Source organism: Lissotriton helveticus, chromosome 3_1 (genome assembly GCF_964261635.1).
Source record: "Lissotriton helveticus chromosome 3_1, aLisHel1.1, whole genome shotgun sequence".
Lineage (NCBI taxonomy): Eukaryota > Metazoa > Chordata > Amphibia > Caudata > Salamandridae > Lissotriton > Lissotriton helveticus.
The window spans coordinates 960,892,790-960,917,890 of NC_136061.1; positions in this window are offsets into that span (position 1 = coordinate 960,892,790).

Consider the following 25,101-nt stretch of genomic DNA (forward strand, 5'->3'; position numbering starts at 1 on the left):
GATCCGTCTCATCACTTGCTTTTCAGAACTTTCATTCACTGTGCAGACACTGGATCAATGTTTTTGTAGGCAAACTTAAGGACACGAATATAGGGCCCCTGTCCATTTTAATTCACTACCGGGTCTGAGACTCGAGTGACCCAGCACACTTTAAACCTGCTCCATCCACTTTTACATGCGATTCTCTTCTTCTGCCTGCACCTCCTGTCTCACTGCCGTACACACCTATCTGCTCCCCCTCACTCTATTCCGTGTGTCTTACCCCTTTAATCCCCCTCTCTGCTCCCTTTCCACTTGTCCTAGGTGAGCAGTTTCCATTGTGATGTGCCAACACCGCCCTTCTATCTTTTGCTATGCTATGCACTCAGCAGGATATTCTGCTTTTCATTGATACAGGGGCAGGGCACCCTTCACAGCAAGGTCACTTCAATAAACTGTCTAATTGCTGCCAACAACATGAAGATGAAGCCATTAGGCCCACAGAGACAGGCCCACAGGGGAGATTGTTTAAACAAAGAAAAATATAAACTCTGAGGGGTCCCCCTGGGCATCAATAGTCTGGAGACTTTAAAGGTGCAAGGCCCCACAGCTGTGAGCAGGCACGGGGACCTGGGCAGCTGCCCATGCCTAGCACCGGCCCTGAAGGAGTGCAATGTTTAAAAAAAAAAAATGAAGTCTAAGAGGGACGTTAGAGAAGAGGTATAATAGCCGTGGCAGTATGACCATTTTAATCAGTACCAGTCATCTCATCAGGGAGAGAGGCAAGCAACACCATTTCTCAACCTGGTCATCAATATTAGACATGGCTGTCCTGTAATTTTAAGACAGTATTGCACTTTTGACTAGACTTACCCAAACGCCCAAATATTTTACTGACGTGGTGCACAAGGGAATAGGGTAGTCCAGCGACACCACCATGGTTTTAACTGGTACATTGTGAGTTTGTTCTAGTTAATGGCAATGCCTGTGAGGGCATGGAAGATCATGATATAACTGGGTGTTAGGTTGTGTGTGGGGTCACGCTCACGCAGATACAGAGTGGATATTGTTAGTATATAACGATATGAGAAGATTGCAGGAGGTGAAATTGCGACTGCGTTTCACATGGAGCTGCCTAATCGCACATGCCAGGGGCTCAAAGGCTATGGCGGCAAGTAATGGGGAGAGCGGACATTCCTGTCGGGTGTCTCTGCTCAATGGTATGGGGTCATAGAGGCAGGCGTTTAGACACACTCCGACAATTGGGCAGAATACAGGAGCTGTATCCAGTGGTTATAGTTGTCTGGCAAGCCCGTTCTGTGGAGAATTGCAAATAAGAACAGCCATTCCAGAAAAAATACACTTTTGTGGCCTCTAAGAAGACAGCCAATGCATTTCTTTGTGGATTAAGCTGATGTATGAAGGCACAGAGGGGACAGAGATTGTGTACAGTAGACCAATCAGGCACAAATCCTGCCTGATCATAGAGAACAAAGTCTGTCATTAAGAGCATCAGAATGTTTGCCAGGATTTTTGCCAGTGTTTTGGCATCGATGTTTATTAGAGAGAGGGGCCGGTAGAAGTCATAGTGATCTGCCGGTTTGTCAGGCTTCAGCAGCTTGATAATGGCGGACTCCCTGATGGGGGGAAGGGTGCTCTTCTCTTACACTTCATTATACATTATCAGTAGGTGGGGTGCAAGCTGGGATGAGTAGACTTTATAGAATTCCACAGGGAATCCATCACTGCCAGCGTCTTTGCTAGTCTGGAGGCCCGAGATGGCAATAGTGATCTCGCCGAGGGTGAGGAGCGCAGTCAAGAATTCTCTTCTGGGGTCTTCAAGCCAGGAAAGGGCAATGCTTTCAAAGTGGGTGAAGTAGTTGTTGGGAAGATTTTAGATACATGTGGCATATTAAACCGAATGTCTTCTGCCTCACAGCATTCTGCCTTGCCATTCTCTCTGGATCTTTATGCACATGCTTCTACTCCTCATATGCTAGACTTTGAAATCCATTCAATTTGTTCCGCAAACTTGTATATAATATTGATTTCATCCTCGTAAAGCCATACTAAGACGTGGGTGCATCGTGTCCTATCAGGCGCCACTCCCATGTTTCCAGGTAAACGTTATCACTATACTAGTCTATTACCTTTGACAATAGACGCGCATGGAGGTAATAGCTAACGGCGTGTTCTTTTGACTTGTGTCTTTAACAGGCACCGTCCTGTGTATATCGAAAACGCTATCACGTGTGTGCACCATATCCTTGAGTCTCTGACCACTACAGTGGTGAGTACTTTGCCTGCCATATCCTGTTTCTTATATACAATGTGCCAGTGTGAAAAATGAGCAAACCTTTTGTTTCTTTAATTTACTTTCCAATTTCTTCTTACATACAACAACAGTACCTGGCTGGGCTACCTGTAAGTCAGTTTCAATTCTTCACCATGCATGGGTGAGAACAAGTTATCACTCAGGTATTTTGGTCCCTTGTCCATATACTTATTTGATTAAAACTGTCACATACCATACTTACTCCCACCTCGTCCTTTTTAATTGTAGATGTCCCTCAATGCCCTGTCCTGATGAGACCCGTATCCCTGAGGGTCGAAACGCCGTCGACGCCACAAGGAATTGAACCTACAATTAGTGCCTAGGATTGTGTATAGACACTAAAATAACTATTTATTAATATTTTGGTCATTTTCCTTCTTTTTGGTTACCCTATGAGAAACCACTGTGCCTGTATTTATTTTAAGTCGTTTGTATTGTTATTTTTGGTTTCACATGTACACTTGGGACACTGTGCACCCCCCTGTTTTTGTCTTCACACGACTATGTGACAAACTGAATACAATTGCATAATTATGCAACTAATGTTTTGAAGCATATAAACATTATTGAGCTGTATCCAAAATTGTTTGTGCATTTCTTTTTGACATTCCTGCCAGCCCTTTTGTGTCTTTAGAATCTGCTATTAAGCTATACATTAAGTAATAGCCAGTAATCAAGTCATGTCCATGTTACATGCTCTGTGGATACATGTGTGCCCTCTTGGGTGTCAGGGTGTCTCAGGCACCAGATATATCTCAGATCTCCAGTGGGCATGATTGTTGTCATAGCATCGGCAGCCTTATGATGTATACAATGGGTGGGGTTTGAGCAGTCTATCTCTCTGTCCAAACATAAATTAAAATCCCCACCCCATGGTTTGAGGATCGAGGGAGGTGCCCCGCAACCAGATGCGCTCCAGAAAGTCTGCGTCATCAGTATTTGGGCCATAGGTATTAATGAGTGTTAGGTGCCAACCACAGATGATGGCTTGCAGTACATTATTTCAACCTTGGGTATCTTTGCACTGATGGAACAATAAAAATGGAAGGACGTGCCTGACCAGATGTGCTGTACTCCGGGCATAGGAAGAATTGTTCGCAAGTGCTATCTAAGATCACCATTTAGCAGATGAGCGGAGCCTGCCCATGTTCGTTATGCATGTCTTCTGAGGGAGAGAAATGTCCATGTGGTGCCTGTCCAGGTATGAGAGTACCTGTCTGACCTTGTGGGGGTTGTTCAGGCCGCGAACATTCCATGTAAAGAGAGACAGACGTGTCGCTGCGCCTTCATCTTCAGTGTTCTACTAATGTGGCATGGAGCCGTAGCGTGCACCATGTGGGCTTTGCCTGATCCCACGTGTGCCCATATTCTCTGTGCTTGTAGTGACCAGTTGTGCCTGAATTTAACGTTGCGATTGCCAATGACCCTCCCATACCACTCCCAAACCAGCCATTCCAACCTCAGTCTTCATCGCTTCGCAGAGCATCCTTTGTGGTGACCTGCTCAACTGGCCGGGCAGCAGTCATGTAGAGAACATATTTTACAAGGGGTGCCACACTGTGTGAATCCTGAAAGACGTGTCATTTGTTCTGATGTGTTATCTTCAGACGTGCAGCGTAGAGTATGGCATAGGGGACGCCTGCACATTGAATGTTGTGCTTCAATGGCAGGTATTTTTGTGTCGCCGCTTGATCAGCCATGGTGAAATCCGGGAATATGGAGAGGGGGGTGCCCCCATGAACCAGGTGTTGCTTGTCCCTTGCTAGCTGCAAGGTAGTGTACCTGTCCTTAAAGCTGTGAAGCCTGGCAAATATGTGTCGTGGAAGCACCGGGCAGGACGCAGTCTCAGTGGGCATTGTGCTTGCTTCACTGCATACAGGGGGAAGAAGTGATCAGTGCCAAACATTGAACGCAGAAAGGTCTCGATGTAGTCACCTATGTTGCCTGAGTTGATACATTTAGGCAGACCTATCAGTGACATGTTGTTTCATCAGGACCGGGCCTCAAGGTCTTCGTTCTTGTCCTGAATGACTTTCAGGACCTTTGCCATGCCATTTAGTTTAGTTCCATGATCTGTGGAGTTATCCCTTAGTATCGATTTTCTGGTCTCAGCGTCCAAGTTTCACCTCTCTTGCTTGTCAAGTTTGGCAGTGATCTTATTCACCTTGTCTGTGATTGTGTCTAGTTTGCCATCAATAGAGGCATTCAACTCATCCAGCAATTCTCCTTTGTTTCTTTTTGCTGAGAATGGCAGTTTCTCCTGCTTATGGTCTCCATACCCATGTTTGTCCTTCAGGGACTGCCAAGTATGTCAACAGTTTTCCTAGTGACGTCACAGGGTAGTATAGTTCCTATTGTGGGGGATATTAGCCACAGGTCTCTGCTGTTGACAGCACTCTAAGCCTAATTAAACTGCTATTGCGGCAAGGAGGTCACAGCTCGTGCCAATGCTGCCTGGCTGAAACCACTGACGCCATTATCTCTGAGGCACCACAGCACTGAGAGCACCCAACAGGTGCTAAATCAATTTCCAGGGGGAGCTCTCAGAGCCCTAAGCAACTGTAAGATCTCACTGCCCCAATTTTCTCCTCAGGGTCCGAGCCAGGAAGCCTGTGCCAACCCTCCACAGCCTAAACAGCTCCATGTTAGCCTTTTTAATTGCCAGCCTCACAAATTCGCTCCCCTCAGCATCTTTAAGGGGACCTACCTGTGTAAGCAAGCGATAAGGCTATCTTGAAGGGCTGCAGTTATGCTTTGTAGGCCTCAGATTTTCTCATGGCCACACCAGATCTAGGGCATCTTCATTGGCCACAGCGTCCTCCTCACCAGCCTTTCTACTCAGCCCTTGTTCTGCATGGGGCCACTCACCTCCTCTTGTTCCAGGTGCCAATAGCACAGGTCAGCCGCTCTGTTGCGCAATGCCAATCTGGGCACTCCCACTGCTCCATTCACTGTGCTCCACTTGGTCAGCGATCCAAGGCCAGGTCCACAATCGCTGTCACAGGCCGAGGTGACTCCACCAGCAGCCTTCTCTGCCTCCATGCCAATGCCTCCTGACCGGCCTCCGTTCTACAGTCAAACAGACGTTGGCTCAAACTTAATGTTGCGTTGCCCCGGTAGCAAACTCTCCAGGTCCACGCTCCATCCAACTGCATTGAGGCAAATCAGAAGCCCGAGCAGTTCTCCTCCGTTGCATCTCTGATGCACTCTGGCATATTGAAGCGCATCCAGTAGGGTACAGTGCAACACAGAACAAGGCAATCCAAACGCAATGAAGCTGGGGGCCCGTGGAATCTCCCAGCTGACCCTCTCATTGGCTTGGCCAAATGGCACTCCTAGAACTAGACATGCTGCGCAACTGAAGCCCATCGCTTCCAGACCGCGCCTGTCACACTCACAGAAGGCTACCCACAAACCAGCTGTGCAATTCCGAACCGGTTTCCCGAGCGGACTCTGTTGCCATAAATGACAAGACCCTCTAGATCAGGAGCACGATTCTGAAACCTGTGATTTAAATGGCCACTGCCGGCCCACGACATTCTCACTGTGCTGAGGTAAGTGCAAGCCCCTCCGAAACAATACACAAGAAGGACCCGTATAATGGGAGGTGCAGCAGGGAAGGGGGAGGCTGTGTCGACAATAAAGTACATCATGGAGCACTTCATGCACCTGGCTCATTTCCCACCAATGTGTCCCATTCCGAAACGACTTGCTGCAACAAGCACCAATCACCCTCGGCCCTCCCCACATCCTTCGCCGCTATGCCCCCTTCCAGACTGCGCCCGACCCCCTGCCCTGTCTCCCGAGCACCCGCCGAACTGCACCCCAACCCAAACGGCCCCAGAAGGATGAAAGGCCCCTGCATGTGACCACCCAACTCATGCACACGTCCCCTCTTGCAAGCAACCCCCAGTTCTTCCTGCGCTCCGACGACCACCAACTGCGTTGGCAGCTCCAAGCATAAGCCCCCACCCGCCCCAGAACCCCCCCACTGTCCCGCCCCGCCACACCATGTGCTCCTGAGCCCCATCCACGCATCCGCAACCCTCAACGAGCCCCCAACAACTTGAAAGCCACCCACCATCCACAACTCCCCCCGCACCCAAGCCCACACGTGTGCACTCGCCAACCACCCATCCAAAACCTTGCACCCAACCCCACTGTGATCGCTCTCATCCCCTCTTCCGCTACCCATGTTACACCGAGCACCATGGCAACCCTGCTCCATCCCGACGCACTGCCACTGTCCAGCCAGACGCCGCCCTCTCCACTTACATCCCACAAACACGTCTGTCACCATCAACTGCGAGGCCCACCAGGTGGCACCCAGGCGAAGTCGGAGGTTGAGCACCACTGTGCAGCCCCGCGATGACCAGACAGCGTCCAACCCCCGGTCCACCGTGCCAGCCTGTGTGTGGCAACAAGACCCCCTGCCCCTCCGACACACCGTGATCTGAAGTGCGACCTCCCCGTGCACCTGCACCGAGCCCTGCAGCTGCCCGCACCTCTCCACCCCCATCACCTTGTCTGCCCAGGACCAACCACCCAATAGCGCCATGCCTGACCCCCACAAGCGAAGACACTCTGAGCCCTCCGCCACCCCTCCATCACCCAACTGCACCCGAACCCTGTCCCCCCTATGCGAACCTTGCGTGGCGCAATGCCACACTGCTAGTCTGCCACGCCCGCTCCAAAGCGGTACCCCAATCCCTCAGAGCTAGACACTCGACAATGGGCAGCGTCCCGCAAGCACCTCAATCATCTCTAAATGTTGCCCAAACCGCCATGGCCATGCCTGACCAGCATAGACAACCCTCCCAACACACCCCACACCGCCCACCATGAGCGCCCGCAGGCACCACGGCCTACCGGCACTGCCCCTGAGACCCTGGCCCCAAACGCACGAACAGCCCCAGCGGCTCGACAAATCCTCCGAAGCCCCCTTCTGCCATCGATAGTCCGCTGATATTGCGGGGAGTGATGCACAACAAACTTTTATTTCTTTTCCGCCATAGCCCTGCTTTGCTATGCCATACTGCCCTTGCGGTAAATGCCCCCCCACACTCTTGTACCATTTGCTGTGTTATGTACTTGAATTGCCCGTTCTGCACGCGTCCTGTTCCTCGAATTGTTCCTTTGAACCGTCACCGAGCAGGACATGTGCCGATCTCAAGAAAAACGATCCCCCCCTCTCCTTGTGCCGCACCCTCCGCACTCCCGGCCCCAGCAACCCCCACCCACCGGCTGCCCCATGCATCTCCCCCACCCGCTCTCTCCTTTATCCACTACACTGCACCCACCCAAACCCCCCACCTAACCTCACACTGTTGCCGCCGCACCTCTTCTCCTGACAAAATTCCCCAGAGAAAGAGGGTCTTGTGCCCGGTGCCCACTTTAAATACCCCTTCCTCCCTACCAAATTCCTAACCTTATATTTACAGCTGAGCTGGCCCAGCCCTATTATGTGGTGGTACCGCTTTTTCCTTGTCTCCCTTTCCTTATCTCTAACCAATACTGTACCCTGGTTTTCGGGCTCTGTTCCCCGGGGGTGGCCTCCACTGAGACCCACGGTCCAGCCACTATCCTCCTCCCCCTGGGGAGTGGGGGCTGAACCAAGGGGCATATTTCACTGTTCCAGACTCGCACTATCATTTTTTTGGGCATTTCAATTTTATTTGCAATGCTATGTGGACTGCGGGCTCAGCAGTCACTGGAGTCTGAAGTGACTCCTGGGACCTCCTCACTGTTCTATGTGCAAATGTTCCTGCACCTGGGCAGCCGAGCGTACTTGCCGACAGTTTAGTTATGCAAATCTGATTGATCGAGAGCATATTGCAGAAGAACACATGCAGGCATGAGACACTGGCAGCTATATTTCACTGGCTAAATTTTATGTGTGCATAATTTGTTGTGTTAGAAGAGTAATTTACTTTACACCAATATTTTTTCTTGATATCAGATAGTTATACATAAATCTGAATCTCTTACTACACCAGTCTTGAAACTATGGGCGGATTAGTTCGCTTGCCAAAACTTTCCACACTGCTAATACCAGATAACTATTATTAGTTGTCAAGGTAGGTGTTTATTGACAATGATTGGTCTCACTGAGGGGAACATGGCAGCCGCTAGCTAGTCGGTGATCCCCCGTGCCTTGCCCCCATCCTCCCCATAACCCAGTGGTTCCCAAACTTTTTCGACCCGCGGCTCCCTTGACCCATTGGCCATTGCCCGTGGCTCCCCACTGTTACTTTTTTGGGAGGGCGGAGGGTGTAAGCCCGGCCTCAGGAGTACTTGCATTTTTCTCCCTGAAAATAATTGGGAAGAAGCTGATGATTGTATTATAATCATATACGCAGGGTGTTTTGTATTACTAAGGTGGCGCCTCTAATAAAATATTCCTAGTTACACTTCTTTGCCCATGACATTTTTTAGAGTGTCTTCTTAAACTTTGTTATCCCACTTATCTCACTTACAGTGCTAGATAGCACTCCTATGCATGTAGGCCCAATTGCCAAAGTGTTTCTGCGCTGCACTTCCATTTCTACCCATGTCATACGTGCCAACACACCTGTCTCAGCATGGTGACTCACAATGTTTTAAACCACATACAGCTTTATTTTTTGCCATCTCCTCCCTAAAATTGCCTCCAAATCAACGCAAGTAAAATAAATGTATCTGATATTATTTTTAATGTTCCTCTTTCTTGCTTCAAATGTTGGCATTATGCCATATATGACAGGTTACTTCCCAGTGTTCAAGGAGAGAGCCAGCCTGTCTGGAAGTGTGTGTACTGAAAAAAATGTGTACTGGAAGTACCGGTGATTCAAGTACAAATGTCAATATTTAATAATACTTAGTGTGTTTAATAGACAAGCAACTGTACTTTCCTGATAACTTGCATTGGGGTAAAATGTTTTTGGAAAAAAAAGAAACTATTAACAATTCTAACAAAATAAATCAGGCATCTTTGCCTACTTTGGGAGTGTTGGAATGTGGGGATCCAGTGAAATATGGAGGTCATCTCTCTCGAGATGCCATCAGTTAACCACTAAGTTTACAGCTTCAGGCATGTCACTTACAAATCATCAACATCATATGTTTAAGTCTAATTAGTTTAACTAAAGCCAACAAGCCCTTCAACGTTAACTGCACTAAAGTGCTTGGTGCACGGCTCCCCTGGCTAGACTTGACGGCTCCCCAGGGAGCCCGGGTGCACAGTTTGGAAACCACTGCCATAACCATACCGGAAGCGGCACCTGTCCTCCTTGCCTCAGACGGTGTCGCAGGAGCTGGAGGCATTCAAAGTCAGTGCCGGCTCTGCTGCGCTGAACGATCCTGCTGGCAAACGGCATTGGAGGCAGTGTCAGCACAAGCGCTGGCTTGTCAAATGGAACTGTTTGGAGGCAGACAGCAGGGGTGCTCGCACTCCTTTATGACACCCAACCACACAACCACACACACACAACCACGCACACACAACCACAACCACACACACAACCACACACAACCACACCAAGCCACACACACAAACACACACAACCACACACACACCCACACACACAACCACACACATAACCACACACACACACAAATACACGCACACAACCACACCCACACATACACACAACGACAACCATGCCCAACCACACAACCACACACACAACCACACAGACAACCACACACACAAACACACACAACCACACACACATAAACACACAATCACACACAACAACCACACACAAACACACAGCCACACCCAACCACACACACACAACCACAACCACACACACAACCACACACACAACCACTTACACACACAACCACACACAACCACACACACAACCACAAACACACAACCACACACACAACCACACACACACACAACCACACAAACAACCACACACAACCCACACACAAACACACACAACCCACACACAAACACACACAACCACACACACACAACCACACAGAACCACATACACAACCATACACACACAACCACACCCACAACCACACATACACATAACCAAAACCACACCCAACCACACAACCACACACACAACCACACACACAACCACAACCACACACACACACACAAAACCACACACAACCATCCAACCACACTACCACACACACAACCACACACAACCACACACACAACCACACACACACACAACCACACACAAGCACACACACACATCCACACACAACCACACACACAACCATACACACACAACCACACCCACAACAACACATACACACAACCACAAGCACACCCAACCATACACACAACCACACATACAATCACACACACAACCACACACACACACAACCACACACAACCAAACACAATCACGTGCACAACCACACACACACACACACACAAACCACACACAACCACACACAACCACACACACAACCACAAGCACACACACAAAAACACACACACAACCACACACAACCACACACAACCACACACACACACACAACCACACACATGCAACCACACACATCCACACACACACAACCACAAGTACACACACACGCACACACAACCACACACACAACCACAAACACAACACACACAACCACAACAACACACAACCACACACACAACCACACAACAACAACAACCACACAAACAACCACAACCACACATACAACCACACACACACAACCACACACACAACCACACAGCCAGTGCACACTTTAACCAGGCACAGACACCATCAGTCATCAGTGCACGCTTTCACCGGGCACAAACACCACCAGCTGTCAGTGCACACTTCCACCAGGCACACACCACCAGACGTCAGTGCACGCTTTAAACGGGCACACACATACCATCAGCCGTCACACACAAACACACACAACCACACACACAATCACACACACACCCACACACACAACCACACACATAACCACATACACAACCACACACACACACAACTACACGCACACAACCACACCCACAACCACACATACACACAACGACAACCACGCCCACCCACACAACCACACACACAACCACACAGACAACCACACACACAAACACACACACAACCACACACAACCACACACACACATAAACACACATAAACACACAATCACACACAACAACAACCACACACAAACACACAGCCACACCCAACCACACACACACAACCACAACCATACATACAACCACACATACAACCACACACAACCACACACACTACTACACACAACCACTTACACACACAACCACACACAACCACACACACAACCACACACACACACAACCACACACACAAACAGCCACACAAACAACCACACACAACCACAACCGCACACACACACACACACACAACCACACACAACCATCCAACCACACTACCACACACACAACCACACCCAAACACACACACAAACACACACAACCACACACACACACAACCACACCCACAACCACACACACACACCCACACACAACCACACACACAACCATACACACACAACCACACCCACAACAACACATACACACAACCACAACCACACCCAACCACACACACAACCACACATACAATCACACACACAACCACAACCACACACAAACCACCAGCCGTCAGTGCAGGCTTTCATGTAAATGTAAATGTAAATGTACAGGAATTTATATAGCGCAAATCACCAAGCGGTTTCTAAGCGCTTGCTTAGGGAACCCGTCCTGGTATTCCCCTGTGAGATAACCCCCGGCAGGGTATCCGCAAGGTGAAAGCCAGGCATCCCGCCGCGAGGGGCCGTTGTGGAGATTAAGCAAGCTATTGCCCAGAGTCGCAGAGTGTGAACCCATGAATCGAGTAGGCACCGGAGCGAGAATTGTCGAGTCCATGGACATTTTAGGACTCAAGACCCCGCCAAGCCAGGAATTGAACCCTGGTCCCGGGCTGACCTCTGCTTCCAGGTCTGCCTCCTCTAACCAGTGAGCCACACTTCTCCACAACAACACATACACACAACCACAAGCACACCCAACCATACACACAACCACACATACAATCACACACACAACCACACACACACACAACCACACACAACCAAACACAATCACGTGCACAACCACACACACACACACACACAAACCACACACAACCACACACAACCACACACACAACCACAAGCACACACACAAAAACACACACACAACCACACACAACCACACACAACCACACACACACACACAACCACACACATGCAACCACACACATCCACACACACACAACCACAAGTACACACACACGCACACACAACCACACACACAACCACAAACACAACACACACAACCACAACAACACACAACCACACACACAACCACACAACAACAACAACCACACAAACAACCACAACCACACATACAACCACACACACACAACCACACACACAACCACACAGCCAGTGCACACTTTAACCAGGCACAGACACCATCAGTCATCAGTGCACGCTTTCACCGGGCACAAACACCACCAGCTGTCAGTGCACACTTCCACCAGGCACACACCACCAGACGTCAGTGCACGCTTTAAACGGGCACACACATACCATCAGCCGTCACACACAAACACACACAACCACACACACAATCACACACACACCCACACACACAACCACACACATAACCACATACACAACCACACACACACACAACTACACGCACACAACCACACCCACAACCACACATACACACAACGACAACCACGCCCACCCACACAACCACACACACAACCACACAGACAACCACACACACAAACACACACACAACCACACACAACCACACACACACATAAACACACAATCACACACAACAACAACCACACACAAACACACAGCCACACCCAACCACACACACACAACCACAACCATACATACAACCACACATACAACCACACACAACCACACACACTACTACACACAACCACTTACACACACAACCACACACAACCACACACACAACCACACACACACACAACCACACACACAAACAGCCACACAAACAACCACACACAACCACAACCGCACACACACACACACACACAACCACACACAACCATCCAACCACACTACCACACACACAACCACACCCAAACACACACACAAACACACACAACCACACACACACACAACCACACCCACAACCACACACACACACCCACACACAACCACACACACAACCATACACACACAACCACACCCACAACAACACATACACACAACCACAACCACACCCAACCACACACACAACCACACATACAATCACACACACAACCACAACCACACACAAACCACCAGCCGTCAGTGCAGGCTTTCACCAGGCACACACCACCAGCCGTCAGTGCACACTTTCAGCAGGCACACACACCACCAGCCATCAGTGCACACTTCCACCAGGCACCCACACCACCAGCCGGCAGTGCAAACTTCCACCATGCAAACACACCACCAGCCATCAGTGCACAATTTCTACAGGCACACACACCACCAGCCATCAGTGCACACATCAATTGTTAACGCATCCACAATTAACTGTTGTAGCAGTCACAGTATGGCGCACTTTACTTTTAAACATATTCATCTAAAGCGCAGCATGCCACCATTGCTACAAAAATAAATACACATTTGTTTGGTCTACAATTTATAGACTTTTGTTGCAATTGGTGTTGCAATATTTAACTATGCCGATAGCTCAAACTTAATAAATGCGAGACCTATTGCATTGCAAATGCTTGTTTCTTTTGTAGGATGCTCAGACAATTTCTCTCACTATCTCGATCTTTCTCTTGTCTATTATTCTCTCGCTCCATTTTCCCACACACATATAAACAAAGTCACTCAGATACACACGGTCTCTCACACACAGATATATTTTCTTTCTCTCACACACACACACCTGTGAAGGTAGACTTACAATCTCTCCCATTCTCATAGACCCACAATCTTTGTGTGCCACACATACACACTAATGTTCTCCCAAAGTGCATATATCACTTTCTCGCGCTCTCTCACACAGACCCGCACACACCGACTCTCACATACCCATAGATATACACATATATCATGAATTATTTAATTGGTGACAAAAGGCACTAAGATCGTAATTTAGAGCATCCCCACCTCAGGCAAGCATCGTGACTGCACAATTCAGAAATAACTTTAAGACCTGGCTCTTTGATGAAACCGCAGCACCTCTGGCGGACCAGGTGTCCTACCACCGCACCCCCAGCACCTTGAGACCCTTAGGGTGAGTAGTTGTACTTTAGAATTAACAGGATTGATTCATTGTATGGAGCAACTTCATAAACGATATGCGTGTGGAAAAAAACTGGCCTTAAAGCCACATTGAGCCACTGGCTGCCTTATCCTCTTCAGGAACGTTTTTCCTAATCACTGGTATCTGTAAATATTAAGCAAACCTAATGTCCATTAATTTACTGATGCTCCTGAATCTAATAGTCCTGAAGCAATCTTTTACTGTCCTCCTGCCAAAATTATTTGTATAGGAACTATCATATGAGCAATTGCAAACTTCATTGTAGTCATTACTAAGCCAGGGCAAAACTTGCGTTATGGTATAGTTTGGGGAATTTTGCGTTGCGCTTAATACATAAAATTACATCATTACACCACTGCAAAGTTTTAGCGTGGGACCATTGGAACAACAAGAAAGGCCAGGACTTGAGCATCTGTTGCTTCAGCACTTGTGCTTCTTGCACTAGGTTTTAACATGACATGCATCCTCGCATATAAAATGCACACAAGCTTGAATTTCATACTAAAATATAGTGCTAAATACCAGTTTTGCATTTTGCAGAATTTCATTGAATTACGCAGAAGCAAATTATATTGAGTTTACACCCACCTATTTACTAACCAGTTTAAAACTGAGTTAAACTCTTCACTTAACGAGGCAGGTCCCTTCATTGTCGAGGATTTCAGCTTTGCACTGGACACATCTTTTCTAGATTTGATGTTGTAGATGCTTGGCTTGGAAACAGTATACTTCAATAGTCTTTTAGGAAATATCCAGAAGTATTACAAAATATAGATACAGTTTAAATATGTGTTTTCTTTCTCTTTCTTCTTTAGCGAGAGGACCTTTCACACTACCTAATGACATAGGCTCAGGAACCTTGGAATTTCATTCTTCTTCTGATCTAGGAAGTATAATGAGCACTTTCGTTTCAGTTTTTATCTCTGAGGAACGCTAAACGATGATCTAATTGCACCACCAAATATGGAAGATTAACCATAATAATAATGATAATAATTCATGTTTGTAATGTCCAAACATATCACCCCTTAATGTTTCAACTCTCTTCAAAAGCCCAATACCAATAATTTTGATGTTCTCTCTCTTCAAGCCAACCTTTCTCAACCACTAAAGGGTTAAAGTAGTTATGTAACTTACCTGGGCTTGGTGAACTTGTTTCAAATTCAATAACTCATTATCTAATGAAAGGGTATGGCATATCTATGAAGAAACGTCCACATCTGTTGGCAGAAGACGCACAAATTATACAATGGATCACTACATTCCTTTAATGAAACACTGCAATTGGAAGCACTGTCACTCAAGTGAGATAAAAAAGCTAGTTTAGTTTGATAATCTAGAAGTGTCATAGGCTTACATAAGAATTGTGACCAACATTGATTAAGAAGCAATGCACATTTCTCGGAATCTTCACTAACTCTCTCAGGAGGTGATAACGGTATTATGGTGGGCAAGACTTGTGAGTATGACTGCAAATAAAACTCAGAGTCTTTTATTCGAGGCAATAAAGCCAAGGATCCACTGGCTTAAGATCTTTAATTAATGTTATATCACTGGCTTCTTTCTTGCCAGGTTTTAACAGAAAAGCTATTTCTTGCTCCACCTGCCTCAATTCAATTAGACTTCCTGTTGTAGTGTGGTTAGTATATTTAAGATTTGGGACATAGTGGTGTTAGTATCCATCCCTCAGGTTGGAATGATAATATCAGGTAGGCAATCTGAGAAGATGCACTAACCTTACAATCCAGATCCAACAGGAGTGATGTGCACTACTACACTTCTTTGAACCTACACTGAAAATATATTGGCTAGAAGAACACCCATGGAAAGGGGAAATGTACAAGAGAGAGAAACAGAGACATTTGATATTGAGCCACTGCCCGCTCCCACAGCTGGACTTGTTCTCCTTCCCAGGAGCATTGATACCTACAAACAAGAAGAATATTCCTATTATACTGACTCTACTGATATTGTACATGATATTTTACTATCTCTGTATTGTCAACTCAGTTTGGATGAATGAAACTGTGTGTCCTCCTAGAGCTAAAATCACAATTAGAATCTTATGGACATATTCAAATTTTAAACTGATCTACTATCATTTTTAATTACTAAAGACAATTGCCCCCCCAAGCTATACAGTAATTCTCTGTGGTTCGTATTATTTGTAATTTGTAATTTGTAGTGGTATTTGTAGAGCGCAACGGTCGCTCCGAAAGGAGCATCTTGGCGCTGTTTGATGGTAAGCAGTCAGTTACATAAGCAAAAAAATTAAATGGCGGCCATGATATATTCGTCTGGGAGATTAAAAATCCAGGTTTTTAGTAGCTTCCTGAACTGTATTTCTTGGGTTTGGGACCTGAGATTTTTGGGCATAGAGTTCCAGGCTTTAGAGGACAGATAAGTCAAGGTTTTGCCACCTTTGCTTTTGAGGTTAAACCTAGCTGGCTTTATTTGATTGTCATTAGAGGATCGTAGAGTTCTAGAAGGGTTGTAGTGGGGATAACGCCTAATGAGATATTTAGGGCCTGTGTTGTTGAATGCCCGAAATGCGACGTTTAGAATCTTAAAAAATATTCTTTTATGCAAAGGGAGCCAATGAAGAGTCTTTAAGGCAGCTGATATTGAGGATTTTCTGGGTAGTTTTAAAACTAATCTGGCTGCCGAATGTAGTACACTTTGGAGTTTTTTTAGTGTAGATTTTTTTGCACCTGCCATCAGACCATTGCAGTAGTCGAGGCGGGCAAGTATAAGAGCCACTGCTACAGCCTTTCTTGAGTCAGTGGGTAAAAAGTCAAAAAAAATTTAAGAGATTTTATGATGCCAAAGCAGTGACCTGCCACATTCTTGACGTGTTGGTCGAAGGATAATTCTGTGTCGAACAGGACTCCGAGATTCCTTGCTGTCGCTACGGTCTGGGGGCGAGCAGTGGAGTCCTCTGGCCACCATAGGCTGGGACAGAAAGTAACATTTTTTCCCATTGGGAGGATTTCTGTCTTGCTGGCGTTACATTTCAGGTGGTTTTTATCCATCCAGTGGAAAACGGCCTTCAGACAGTTTTTAAGATTTTGTTCGGCCTTAGTGGAATGTTCATCTAATGGTACAATGAGTTGAGTATCGTCGGCATACGAAGTTACGAGTATGCCGAATGATTCAATCAGGGAGATAAGTGGGATCAAATACACATTAAAGAGAAGAGGACTCAAAATGGAACCTTGAGGGACTCCAGACCGAACCCCCTTCTCTTTAGAAAGGAAAGGGCCCAAGGCAATGGTTTGGGATCTGTCCGTTAAGAAGGATGTTATCCACGCAAGAACCATGTCTGAGATACCGATATCTTTCAGTCTGCTCAACAGTATAGAATGCGAGATGGTATCGAACGCTGCTGTGAGGTCCAGTAGTATCAGCACGGCGTTCTTTCTCTGATCTTGTAACAGCTTTATAGAGTCTGTCAATTCAATCAGTGCAGTTTCTGTAGAGTGATGGGGACGGAAACCTGACTGTTGGGGATGGAGGACGTTGTATGCTTCTATATGACTTTTTAGTTCTCTATAGACCATCTGTTCAGTGATTTTTCCCAAGACTGGGAGGAGTGATATTGGACGTAGATTAGTGAGGTCTAAGGGGGATTTATTAAGTTTTTTCATCAGGGGTTTTACTATTCCCTGTTTCCATTCACGTGGGACGATACCTGTATTGAGGGAAGAGTTAACAATCTTGTTTATGATTGGATTCACCACATCAATTAACTGATGGAGAATTCTTGGGGGGCATGGGTCCGAAGGTGCTCCTGATTTACAGGCTAGGATTACGTCCCGTGTTTGGGCTAGACTGACCGGTGTGAAAGTTTTAAGACTTCCAATTGAGTTTTCTCCCTGATCAGAGAGGGTAGAAGTCAGAGCGACTTGGGGTATAGGAAAGTTTTTCTGTATTGAGTCAATTTTCTCCTCAAAAAAGTCAGCTATTTGATTGCAGAACTCTTGGGATGGGGGTATTTCAGGCTGTAACGCTCTGGGATGGGTAAAAGTCTTGACTATCGAAAACAATGTTTTTTGTTTTTGTTTGGCATCCTTGATGGCATTGATATAAAAATCTTTCTTGGCAATTTTTATGCTGGAGTGATATATCTTCCTCAGCTGGATAAAAGAGTTTCTGTCTGCCGTATCGTAAGTTTTACGCCACTTGCGTTCGCCTTTTCTACATAATAGATGGGCTTTGGCTAATTCTGGAGTAAACCAGGGGGCATTTGTCTTAGGTTTTTTCTCCGTTCTTCGGGGACGTTTGGGTGGTTCACGTGCTTTAATCTCATGCTTCATCCAGCTCTGGAAGTGTTTTGAGTCATGTTCTACGTCGCCGGTAAGATTAGGGATCGGTGTTTGGATGATAGGCTTAAGCTTGAAATTTTCCTCTACCATTTTCCAGTTAACGTAGTTTTCCGAATGTGAACTGGATTTAATTGCATTCAGGGGGCGAGAGGTTTTGATACAAAACGGGATCAGACAGTGATCGGTCCATATTTGTGGGACAGGAGATTGGGTTGCTAGAAGGGGAAGCGAGGCGAGCGATTTAAAATGGTAACATAATAAAAGTACATTTATATTATACAGTTTACCTAAAGCCAACAATCACTTTCCCATTTTAAGCAATACCTTATTACAATATGGGCCCGATTTCGATGTCGGGCGGAAAGCCATCCGACAGCTAGTCAGAGGCTTTCCACCCAACATCGATGATTTCCCTCAGACTGCTGTATTACAATACCGGCAGTCAGAGGGTAACCCATGGGGGAATTCTGCTGCACTTCTGACGGGCTCAAGGAGCCTGTTGGAGCATCGGAAGGACTCATAATTCCAAAATGATGTCGGAGCCAATCTCTGCTCTGCCGTCGGGATTATGATGTTGCTTTCCACCTGCTCTTTCATGGTGGTCCGTCTGCCATGAAGAGGCAGGCAGAAAGTGACTTTGGGGGCCACTAGCAGCCCCCTTGTCCCTTGGCCCTCCGCTATGGGGCCTTACCCCCATAAACATCCCTGCACTGTGTAGCGGGCCCCGCATGGTGCCTGCCACATGGTGCAGGGATGTTTAAAAACATCCTTTTTACAATTGTAGCTTTATTCCACAACAATATTGTAATAAGGCCCAATGTCATCAAATACAAATATAATAATTCACAATGGGTGACTTAGGAAAATAGTGCTCAAGTGCAAAGTGTATATCTTTAAAGACAAGTTGTGATAGAATACTTCTTTGAATCCAGTTCAGTCTTCTGTCGACTTCTAAGTAATAACAGTCTGTGAAGTTTCAGAAAGTTTGACAGCAAAGTCCCAGCTGCAGCAACTATGTATCTCAATTGCCTAGCAAGGGTACCAAGGCCCATGAAGAACTTATATTCTATGCTTTCAGGATGGCCACAAACATGTGGCTTCGTGGCACATGTACACCTTCTTGTCTTCACTCATTTATTTAGTGTAGAGCATCCATCGGAGATGCAAAATCTCTTTCCAGTTGGCTACTGCTCTCTATGCAACGGCCAGCTTCTTCTAGCCCTGAAAACATACATGTACAAGAGGTTTTGGAGCAATGCATCTCCTCACGAACTGTGTTCATTCAGCTTTCCTCAGTCTTTGACAACTAAAAAAGACATTACGCTATATCCAAAACAAATATCACAAAAATAGAACAGGTTTTCTGATTAAGTTAACACTGGATTGTGCGAATCCAATACAAAACACATAGTCAGGCTGACACACAAGCAGAGCATTGCAGCAGAGACATGTTCTCAGTTTAAGGGATATGATCATTTGTTAGCATGTTCTACTTCATTGCTTCGGAAACATATACCAAAAGGCAATGTTTTCAAGTTGGCAAACAATGTTTTCAAGTGCATAAAAAGAAGTGGGCCAATTTATCTGCAGCACAGTATTTCTAGACATCCTAATTCTTGATACATATGGTCAAGCACTAAACTCCCATTGAAAGGAGATTGCAGATTCTCAGTAGCAAACCCACAGATCTGGAACTCATTTTCCCCAGATATCTAGCCTAAAATCGCTCTACTTTTCGCTCAGTCACTCATGCTCACTCGGTCTCGGAGAAATACACAGAATAAACGACGGGGACGTTTTCAATAAGGATTTATTGAACCAGCGTCATTCCAGTATAAAATATATGTGCTGCGACAACCATTAGACAGAAACAGATATATACCATTGCAAGCCCCGACAGAGTAAATAAAAGGTAGAATTCTACCATGGTTCTAAAACAGGGAATATGTGCAGGCATATAGCTACATAGCAATAATCAAGCATACTCCTAAGATGCAATCCCTTGCTAAGTGTAAATGCCCTTTGTGAATACTGAAAGTCGTAAAGCTAGGATTTTGTCTCAGATTACTTTTGTGAATCAGGCCCGCCAAGTGTAAATTACTACTAAAAAAACATTAGTAAGTCCAGGACCACTTGTGGCCGACCACCAATACTGCAACAGTCTCCCATCAAAAATAATGGATGTAGGAACTTAAAATAACATCCCATAGGTAATAATGTTCAATTAATTTTAATTATTTGAAATACATAAAAAATATAATTAAATATAATTAATGTTAAAAATGTATAAAGTACATATTTATTATTTATATATAACACATTTATTTTAATACCCTATTAAAAATTAAGGTACTAATTTTTATCAAAATATAAAAAAATACATTTGAATTAATTCAAATGCAGCGCATTTAATAATTATTACTGCTTTTTATTAGAATTATTATTTTTAATTTAAACTTCAGAAAAATAATGTTAACCTGTATGCCGAACCGCTTACGGAAATTCTTCGAATTCAAAAATAGCCTTTCATATGTACGAGGATGACACACAACTATACATTAAAATCGCATCTCTGGAAGACATCAAGATAATGAACGAGGCTCTACAATCAACATTACAATGTTTAACAAGCAATCATCTGAAGCTAAACACCCAGAAAACAGAATTCCTACTAATCTCACCGCTTAAGAACCGCACAGAGGCTAAGGAATGGTCAAAAATGATCACGGCGCTTAACTGCACCCCTACGCTGGTTGAATCGGCGAAATCGCTAGGAATCACACTCGATGAGAACCTTGATATGAAAACCCACATCAAAGCAATGGCGAAAAGTGCCCGTTTCCATTTGAACTACATTAGAAAAATGAAACCTTACATCTCTCAGGCGGATCTTAAACTAGCAATCCAATCCTTGGTAATCGCGAGGATTGAATATGGCTGCACAACTTTAGCAGGGCTACCCAAAATGTCCACAGCTCCACTAAAAGCATGCCTCAACACAGCCGCAAGAATGATCACCGGAGCGAGAAAGTTGGACCATATCTCTCCACACTTGAAAGCATTAAATTGGCTACCGTACGAAGCCAGAATTCAACTAAAAATGGCATGTATCACTCAGAAAGCGCTTCACTACAGGACACCTAGAAACCTGGCCCTGAAAATAGAACTATCTGGAGGAATCAGACCAGCGAGGAGTGCCAAGGAGTTAGTACTGAGACCACCCATCTTCCGGAAGAAGAAAACCTATGATAGAGCTTTCTCAGGAGCAGCACCCAGAATCTGGAACTCTCTCCCACCAAACATTAGAAAAATAACACACACAGAATCATTCAAGAGGGAATTAAAAACTTTCCTAATGAGAAAATACCTTCCATAGACGAGTCAATTCGTTTTTAAGCTCCTTGTTAAACCATAGTAACTGTGTATTCTGTTTACTGATTTGTACTTTTTGACGTTATTTAACCAGGCATAGTTCTATTGTAGAAAACTGTATCTGTTGAAATATGCTTGATTGTGTCTAATCTACCTCATTCAATGTAAAGCGCTCTGATACCCAAGGGTCTTGTTCGCGCTATACAAAACTCTCTAAATAAATAACTAAATAAATAAATAAACTTCAGAAAAATAATGTTAATGTAATTTATTACATTTCCATTAATTAAAGATTTATTTGAAAACTAAGTTAATAGTGCTGTAGCATTTTATTTTATTCCACATTCAAAATAAATATATAAAATGAATGTGCACTAATATTTATTTTCGAGATAAACACATTTTGGAAATATTCCCGTAATGTATCACTCAAGTCTCACTATGCTAAAGTAACTGCTGTTAACTATTTTAAATAATTTAATTTACTTTAACATTATTTACCATGGGTCTTATTTTAATACCTGTGGAAGGGTGTTGCATTCCCAGTGGTTGGCCATCTGTGGTGCTGGGCTTACTACTGTTTAAAAATATATATTTGTAGTAGTAAGTTACACTTGGATGTTGGGAATAAACAAAAGGCAGCTAACTTACTCAAAAGTATAAATTACTCAAAAGTATACATTTCCTTTGTGAATCAGGCCCTTAGAGCCAACATCAGATCTATCAGGAAAATGAATCTAAGGATGGATGAATGGTAATACTAGACTGGCCTGCTCCAGGAATAATACAAAAGTTGCAAACTGACTTGGATTATGAGCTGGTATCATTCCAATATTTCATGTTAAGTGTGGTCCTCAACTAGGGATTCCTGACAGTATCCTCTTCCCCTCAAACACCGCACAAGGTAGTACCTGCAGTCTTTGGGTTTGTAGGGATATAGAAATTGAAAATTCATACCAGCCATGGGGCAAGACACAAATGAAACAGAGGCCCCCATGATCATGACCCAGGATGGAAGTGAGAACATTTTCAGGACTCCTGGGGCAATCAGGAATTACTGGTCTCAGTTTCTGTGACTCCGAGCCATTTACTCCTGGTGTCCTAGTGCTTTTCCTACAGTTGGATCACCAAGTATACTCCTGTAGCATTTGACATTCAGAATTGTGAAGTTGAGAACAACCAAGCTTTTTAAGGGAGATGATCTGGGGTTAGAGACTCAGCACTCAATGTACTTCTGGATGAAATCAATAGCTCATGGCCCAGCCTGTACTTGAGTTTAAGGAACGAAATGTACTTTAAAATGACACACACACACTGCAAGAATACTGTATATAATGCACCGAGGGCTCTTGTCAAAGGTACTAATCGTAGACAGTACCTTCTGTGAGGTCGGGGGTGTCTTGGGCGACAAAATACATTGGTCTTTGGCCTTATGGGGGAAATCTTGGTGGAAACTACAGTGGGTAACACTTGAAGGGTTTACTCTCCCCTTGCTCAATGCCTTGCTCCCCTCCAAAATAGGTGCAATTTTCCCACCCTTCTCGATTGCAGTGCCTCAGTGCTTTAGTGCCCTTTGGTGATGAATTTGTAAAGTTTGTATGTGGCTTTGTTGTCAGTAAAAAAGGGCCTTTTCCTAATGGTGTGCTGTGCATGGGTGCACACCCCTGCTCTGGCCCAGCTGACAGGTTATCTTCATCCGAGGTTTGCTGGCTCACTCAAACTCAAGTTAGTCATGGCAGTGCCAACACAAGTCAGTTTGGAGATGTCCTGCGGGTCACAGAGCTTGCCGTCCCAGGGATATTTTGCTTGGGACTTCTTTGGGCTCAGTTTCAAGAACCCCCACACAAAACAACAAGAGCCTACTCCAGGTCACAGTGGTAACATTCCTCATGGAAATATTGGGCTTTTTGCAATATTTGGAGTTGATTCACTTCTTGTAGAATTCGAGGGCACTGTCATCCACAGGCATCGATTCTGTCTCGACTTGGGAAACACCTTTGGGCTTCCGATCCTCACTTGCACGGTCCCGGTGTGGATTGTGCCCGATGTTATTTTTCCTCACCTGAATTCCTCAGAACCTTTTCTTCTTCTGAGCAGCATCTTCTTCATGCAGGGGCACCTCCAATGTCACTCCTGAGCAGGCAGTCCGCTGTTCCTTGAATGGATTGTCTAAGCAGCTCCCACTGGTGGGCTTGTCAGCTCTTCCTCAGGTTACTAATCCCAAACTTGGCAAGGAGAGTTGACAGTCAGCACCCCATCCCTGGAGCTCAAAGGAATTTTCAGGTTATCACTCATTAGGGAGCCCAAGATTCTGGTCAGGAAATCTAGGCACATTTCAGAAGCTTCTTCCACATCTTTCTACATATGGTCCTTTGGTAGTCCAGCAATCCAGTTATGTGACTCGTTGTGGGCAGTTCTGATTTCCAAGCTGATTGGTCCAGCCATGGTCTTTGTTACACGCATGAGCAGATAGTTGTGGAGTTGGAAGTCTTCTCTAAGGAGCAAGAAAACAAGAGCACAAAGGCAAGAAAGGCTACCCTATTAACCTGTCAACAAATGGGGGTGTAGCTTCTCCCAGAGTCAATGGGCCAGGAACAGGCAGGGGGAAACTCCATAGCTTCACAGTGATCCTCTGTCTCCTTACTTAACACCAGTGACACTGCTTTGTTTGATTCACTAAAAGGATCACTTGAATGTTCTTGGGGAGAGGCTTGCAATATGCATCAAGTGTCTTGGCTGATTTCCAAGCTTCGAGCTGTGGAACTACCAACGTATGCCTAACACAA